We start from the raw sequence: 6,845 nt of genomic DNA, 5'->3' as shown, positions 1-6,845 counted from the left end.
GGGATACTTTGTTTAAGGCGGGCTAGGAATCAGGGCGGGAAGAGGTTGATTTCCCCCATGGTGGCCATTCCTAGTGGTGAAGTGGCTAAGCTTCCATGTGCTCTGACCCTGGTGCTCGGAAGCTGTGTGATGCTATACTTCTCTCCCTCATGGATAATCCTTTCCATGCAGGTTGGCACAGATGCGGTGGCTGGCTAGTGACAGATGCCTGGGGTCTCCCACAGTGGAGGCGAAGGCTACTGAGTGGCTGGCTGGGGTGCTGATCAAAGCAAACCTCTTCTTTTAAAAAAAAAATTGTAATGTTTATTTTTGAGAGAGAGTGTGAGCAGGGGGCGGGGCAGAGAGAGAGAGAGAGAGAGGGAGACACAGAATCCAAAGCAGGCTCCAGGCTCTGAGCTGTCAGCACAGAGCCTGATGTGGGGCTCGAACTCACCGACTGTGAGATCATGACCTGAGCCGAAGTCAGATGCTTAACCGACTGAACCACACCAGCACCCCAGAACCTCTTCATTTGAATGTGAGTAGGGGAGGAGGAGAATGTGAGTAGGAGAGAGAGCAGGGGAGGGGCAGAGAGAAAGGGAGAGAGAGAATCCCAAGCAGGTCCCATACTGTTGGTGCAAAGCCCAGTGTGGGCCTTGAACCCATAAACTGTGAGATTATGACCTGAGCCAAGATGAAGTCAGACACTTAACAGACTGAGCCACCCAGGCACCCCAAAGCGAACCTCTTCTATTAACAGGTAGTTTAAGGGGAAACTGTGGGGAAAAAGTGAAAAATACCATAGTGGGTGAACACAGAACCACTGTTGGGGTAAGGGTATCGTGTTTCGGTTGGGGACTGACCCCTCTCCCACTCCAGGCGTGGACTCCTGACTCAGGTCTGGCCCATCAAAACATTACCTCCCTGGGCCCTGGGATACATTTAGGGATGGCCACAGGATCCAAGTCAAATTGAGAATTAGGTCCAGGAATTTTTCTGGAACCACTGGAAAGAACAGTTTCCTTCTCTCTGTCAGCCCGGCTAAACAAACTGGCACTATCTTAACTTGGAGCGGCTGAAGCCCATTTTTCATCTGTACAAGGGGGGACCTGCCTGAAAATAAGCTGAAGGAGAACAGAGTGGAAATGAGGGATGGCTGGAAGCGGATTCTTGACAACATTTGAGCATCTGGATCCAGCCATGCCTGCAGCTAATGATAGCTGGACTTTTGTGCTCCGTCAATTTATATGATGAGTATTTTCATCCCTGAAAACAGAGAGTTCTGAAGCATTCTAAGTAATACAATATCCATGGTCAAAGTAGCATTTCCTCAAAAGCCAAGTGGACTTTCCTCCGTTTGCTGGGAGAGAGAAGGTAGACGCTCAAGACAGAAATAAGACAAAATAGTTCTAGTATGTTAACAATGCAGATAACTTCCATAAACCTAATACCTATGACTAAAGCCTGGGCCAAGAGATCTTCACAGTTTTTGCTGATCTGAACAATGAAGGTCTCAAGCAAGAAAGGTTGGCTTTCATTCAAGCCCAGGACGGACCGCTCACTACTGAGTGACACATCCCACTCTGTTTCCCGGCTAAGGAAAGCAAGCCCTGGGGAATCAATGAATCATGTCCGACAGACAACAGCTGGGGACGTTTGAGTCCAGCTCTGACTGGCTCCAAGACCCGTGCTTTTAACTTTGCTCTGCACGGCCTCTTGGCAAAGCTGCTAATATGAGAGACTTCCTGTGGGCTCTCCCATGAGCCGGGCACAGGGCCGGGCCCCCCTACGCGCTTTGTTGTTCTGAGCGAAGTAGCACTCGAGGCCGCGGAGACGGACAACAGGCGAGATTAAGAAAAGAAAAACCTGGAGGCAGGAAGCACAAAGTCTGCTCGGCCAGAGGAATGGAGATCCCTATGCAGCTTGTATTAAAATCGTTGATCAAACGCATATTAGCAGCCGCGGGGATATGCAGCCATAACAGCCGTCTATGGGTGCACGGCTTCCTCTCCCGCCCCCAGTGGGAACCGCGAGGGAGTCCGTGAAGGGTATTACTGCACGTGGAGGCGCAGGCTGGCTGGGAGCCTTCACTGCTCTTTACTCTAGAAAGAGCCTGTCTCAGCGTCCGGCCAGGACAGCTTCTTGACAGTTAATGTGTCACTCAGTAGTGGGCAGTTTGTTCTGGGCTTGAATGAAAGCCAACCTTTCTTGCTTGAGACCTTCATTAAGCTCAGAGCACTAGTCGTAAGCTGCATGGGGTGGGTGGGTGGGGAGGGTGTTTTAAATCTACAACGTCGTAAGGATTTTAAAGTGTTTTAAAAATTAGAAAACGTCTGATCCAATTCCTCCCTTCTTCTATTTCTTGTTCTCACCTGTGTGCGGTCTAGCTTCAGAAAAGACAGCGGTTGCTAGTAACTGATGAGGAGTCCTTGCAGGCACTGGAAATCGTTGGATCATCTTTCCTCCTTATTGCCCCGCCTCTCAGGGTCTTTGCTAGCGGCGTCCCTCTCTTCTCCTTCCTTTGCATTTTTACCCAGTTCGCTTCTAGTCCTTCAGATTCCAGGCTCATTTCCCAGATGAGCTCTCCCATTACACATTTTCTTAGTTCCTGCTGTTTCTCCCAAGTAGATGTATCCCTTTGTAATTATATAATCACAATTCTGTAATTTTTCTTTATAGCACAGGCTGTGTATGTATGTGGGTGTGCTTAATTATGTAATTTTTTACGATCGCGCGTGTGGCGATGGACCAGTGTCCAGCCCCTTCTTTGGAAGCTAAGCTCCATGCGAATGAGTGTTGTTTCATTTTCGCTCACTATGATATTCCCAGGGCTTATCAAAGAGCCTGGCATGCAGTAAGTCCTCAGTAAATATTTTACAACAGGCCTATGCAATAGGCAGACGTTACTGGTCAGACAGTACAGAGGAGGAAATGCAGGCAGGCACAGAAGTTTGAATAACCTGCCAGAACTTGAATCACCAGCTGTGTTTCACGCAAGCTGTGCCCTTAAACCACCTTGCCATTCTGACGCCTTCCAGAATTGACCTCCTGTTCGGTAGGGTTCAAAGAGCAAGGTGACCAGTGGTGGGTCTGGAGACCTCTTCCAACTGATCTGAAAGTGTAATGATCTTTCTTGGATGTAATGATCTTCCTGGTGTCAGAAATCTTTTTTAAAAGAATAGCACTCCTAGGAATTTATCCAAAGGATACAGGAGAGCTGATTCATAGGGCACATGTACCCCAATGTTTATAGCAGCGCTTTCAACAACACCCAAATTCTGGAAGGAGCCTAAATGTCTACCAACTGACGAATGGATAAAGAAGATGTGGTTTATATAGAGAATGGAATACTACTTGGCAATGAGAAAGAATGAAAGCTGGCCATTTGTAGCAACATGGATGGAACTGGAGGGTATTATGCTAAGTGGAACAAATCAGGCAGAGAAAGACAGATACTGTATGTTTTCAATCATATGTGGATCTTGAGAAACTTAACAGAAGACCATGAGGGAGGGGAAGGGGAGGGAGGCAGAGAGGGAGGAGAGGGAGGAGGCAAACCATGAGACTCTTAAATACAAAGAACAAACCGAGGGTTGGTGAGGGGTGAGGGGAGAGGGGAAATTGGTGATGGGCATTGAGCAGGGCACTTGTTGGGATGAGCACTGGCTGTTGTATGTAAGTGACGAACCACAGGAATCTACCCCCAAAACCAAGCACACTTTACACACTGTATGTTAGCCAACTTGACATGAATTATGTTATAAAAAAAAAAAGGATTCTAAGTCCAAATTCTTTAGATTGGTAACAAGACCCTTGATAATCCTGTCCAGTGTTTCTCAAACTGGCAACTCAGTAGAATCACCTGGAAAGATTTAAAAAACAAACAAACCTGTACTGAGGTCTGTGTTCCATCATCAAAAGATTGTGATTTAATTGGTTTAAGGTGGGGACTGGACATCAGCACTTTCTTTTTATGTTTCCCAAATGATTCTACTCTCTGGTTGAGAGTCACTGATGAAGCCGTGACCAACTTCAAGGGCCGCCGTCCTGGGGCATCCATGCTTCTGTTTTCACTCCAGCCTCCTCCTCCTCCAGTCCTAGGGAGAAGCTGTGTTTGTTTTCTCTCCTTCCATGGCTGCGGGTCCACCCTTCTGGTTCTTCACTGACACCCCGTACATATTAGCTTCATGGTTCTTCTCACACTGTACTCAAAGCCCTCATGTTACTGTCCTGATTTAACTTTCTTGGGGCCACCTAAGTGGCAAATGATCCAGCTGAGGTCATGGACTGGGTCGTATCCAACATAATACCCAAAGTATCTAGTCTATTAACAGATGTTTGACACGTGAGAAAAAAGAGTGAATTAATAAATAAATGTGGGTTGATTTCATACATTTTATATTTCTTGTGCTTTCCCATTTGAAACACATTTCCCGGAAGTCAAGGAAGCCAGTATCTAAGGCTGTTGAGATAAAAGATTTTAGCAGAACAGCTCTAACTCGTTCATTCAAATAAACCGCAGCGCTAAAATCAGCATCTGTTTTTGGAAAGACTGTTAGGGCTATCTGATCATTCAGAAGGCATCTTGCCTGGAGATGGAGTCTAGCCCTGTGGTTCTCAAACTGGCTGCCTGCTGGAATCAGCTGCAGTGGGAGTGGATACTGCCTCCCAGCAGTGTCCACATGCCCTGTGTGCCCCCTTCGCGCCCCCTGCGCACCACGAGCCCGGGCAGCCCGTGGATTTCATGAGTTAGCAGAGGAGTTCCTCGCGGCACACACCATGAGCTCTGACCATACTTTCCTCTCCTTTTCTTACTTAGCACACATCACCCTACGGACATATTCTAGTAACTGAAATTGACTTTCTTTTCAAAAAGGGAAAAGAAAACCCCCACTGTGGAGGACCATATTTTTCTGAGTTTTTCTAACCGATTCTTTCTCGTCTCCATAAGGTAAACACATTCATCACGCCCTTTATTAAAGAGCAAGAAAGGGAAGAATAAGTTTTTTTTTTTTTTTTAAATGGACTTTTTCAATTGCAGCCTGGCATGAATGTTTTGTTGCTATTGTTTTGAGGATAAAACAAAAAAAGTTGAGTGTGGAAATATATTATTGATTCCTGCCTGTTTTTCAGGAGCATGCACTATTGATTAAAGCCCTCCACAGCCCTAACCTTTGCTCCTTCATCCCGAGGGAGCAAATTTGTAGAGCGGCCAAGAACTGAAACTCTGGCATGGAGATTTTGGTACTCAGTGAGCCGGCTAGACTGGAGACGCTCAGAAAATTCCTGTCAATAGTCTGAGAGGCCTCAGTGGGGGAGATGTGAGGGGTGCAGACTGAGCTGACAGAAAGTTCTGGACGCTAACAAAGCACACTCCCGCCCAAGGACGGCCATGTCTTGCTCTGCAGGCACTCGGCCTTATGGGTCTGCCAGTGTGATGTGATGCATCACTCCACTTGCTCTGCGGGCGACAGACACCTGACTCCATGTGACACTGGCAAAGTCAGCCGGGGCTTTCTTGGCTTATGTAACTAGGGATAGCTGGGGAGAGCTAGTTGCCTTAGGCACAGCTGGATCCAGGACTTTGAAGACCTCAGCACTCTTCATTTCCCCCTTTTCTCTGTGTGTTGATTTCACTTTCTCCTGCGGTATTCAGGCTTCTCCTGGCAGTGAGTTTTGCTTCACAAGGCTTCTGGATTCCGTAGCTCTGTCTCCTTTCTTGTGAACATACCTCTCACCTAAGTCGCCCTGTTTGTCACGGCTCACTGATGATATTGACGTTTTAACTGGTGGCTCTGGAGCCAATCTCTCTCCCTCGGGAGGTGATCTAGAAAGAACAGGGTCAGGTTCAAGTTCCACCAGGGCCACTAACAAGCTCTGAACCACTAGGAGACTGCCTACCCTCTCTGAGCTTCAGTTCTCCTCACTGTTTGCCCACTTCCCACGGAGGGTCAGGTGGGAACACATATTTGCAGGTAGCTTGGTGATGAACCCCAGATAGCTTCCTTTCCCCTCCTGGTAACTAACCTGGATGTTAGAAAAGAGACTGTCCTTTGGTGACCCAACTATGAAATCAACGTACGGTGGGTCAGGGCAGAGATAGACAGCAAAGAAAGACTCCAGTGTCTAGGCTGGACAAAGACTCAGCTGAGGTTGTTAATAACTAAAGACAATGTGTCAGTAAAATGCACTGGTCAGAAATAAAAACGTAAAATGGGGCACCTGGGTGGCTTAGTCGATTAAGCATCTGACTTCAGCTCAGGTCATGATCTCGTGGTTCGTGTGTTCGAGCCCTGTGACAGGCTCTGTGCCTGAGCCTGGAACCTGCTTCCGATCCTCTGTCTCCCCCCTCTCTCTGCCCCTCCCCTGCTCATGCTTTTTCTCTCGCAAAAGTTAAGTATTAAAAAAATTTTAAAAAAGAAAAAAATGTGAAAATAAAGCGTCAGCCAGGCGATCGGTCATGGGTAGACAGTGTTCTCACCAGTGGGTATTGAGTATTTGGGCCCTGTGGGAAGGCTCTCATAGTGTGAAATGGATGCAGTCATTTTAAAGGAGCCTGGTGCCGTTACGCTTGGGCAATAATCCAGTGGACCCCATGTTTGCCTTTGACCTTCTGTTAATACTCAGTCCTGGTCAGGCCGAAACAAAACAGGCATCTTCACGCGTGGCTGGTATGCATGCATGTGCAATGTGTATCAAGAGACTTAACAATGTTCTTACCTTGTGATGCAAAATTTCACTGCTGAGGAACTGATCATCAATGGGGATGAAGTTTTCCATAGAATATTCATCAAAGAGCCATTTATAATAGCAAAAAGTTGAGATGCTCTCATGGTCTGACCCTAGGAGAATGGGTAAATACATTA

At 47.1% G+C, this 6,845-nt stretch overlaps 1 long non-coding RNA gene across 1 annotated transcript in view; it reads right to left on the bottom strand.

The window, feature by feature from the left end:
* Window positions 1-3,647: 3,647 nt before the first annotated feature.
* The window catches only part of LOC123382541, a 182,311-nt gene continuing 179,113 nt past the window's right edge, over window positions 3,648-6,845 (bottom strand). The window contains exons 4-5 of the long non-coding RNA XR_006591063.1: window positions 6,700-6,821; window positions 3,648-5,806 (exon numbers count right to left, since the gene is read on the bottom strand). This is a non-coding gene — a long non-coding RNA (uncharacterized LOC123382541). The remainder of the gene's footprint in view (window positions 5,807-6,699; window positions 6,822-6,845) is intronic.

The sequence above is a fragment of the Felis catus genome, chromosome E3 (genome assembly GCF_018350175.1).
Source record: "Felis catus isolate Fca126 chromosome E3, F.catus_Fca126_mat1.0, whole genome shotgun sequence".
Classification (NCBI taxonomy): domain Eukaryota; kingdom Metazoa; phylum Chordata; class Mammalia; order Carnivora; family Felidae; genus Felis; species Felis catus.
Note: the sequence above shows the minus strand (reverse complement) of the source record. Positions and strands in the feature narration are given on the sequence as shown.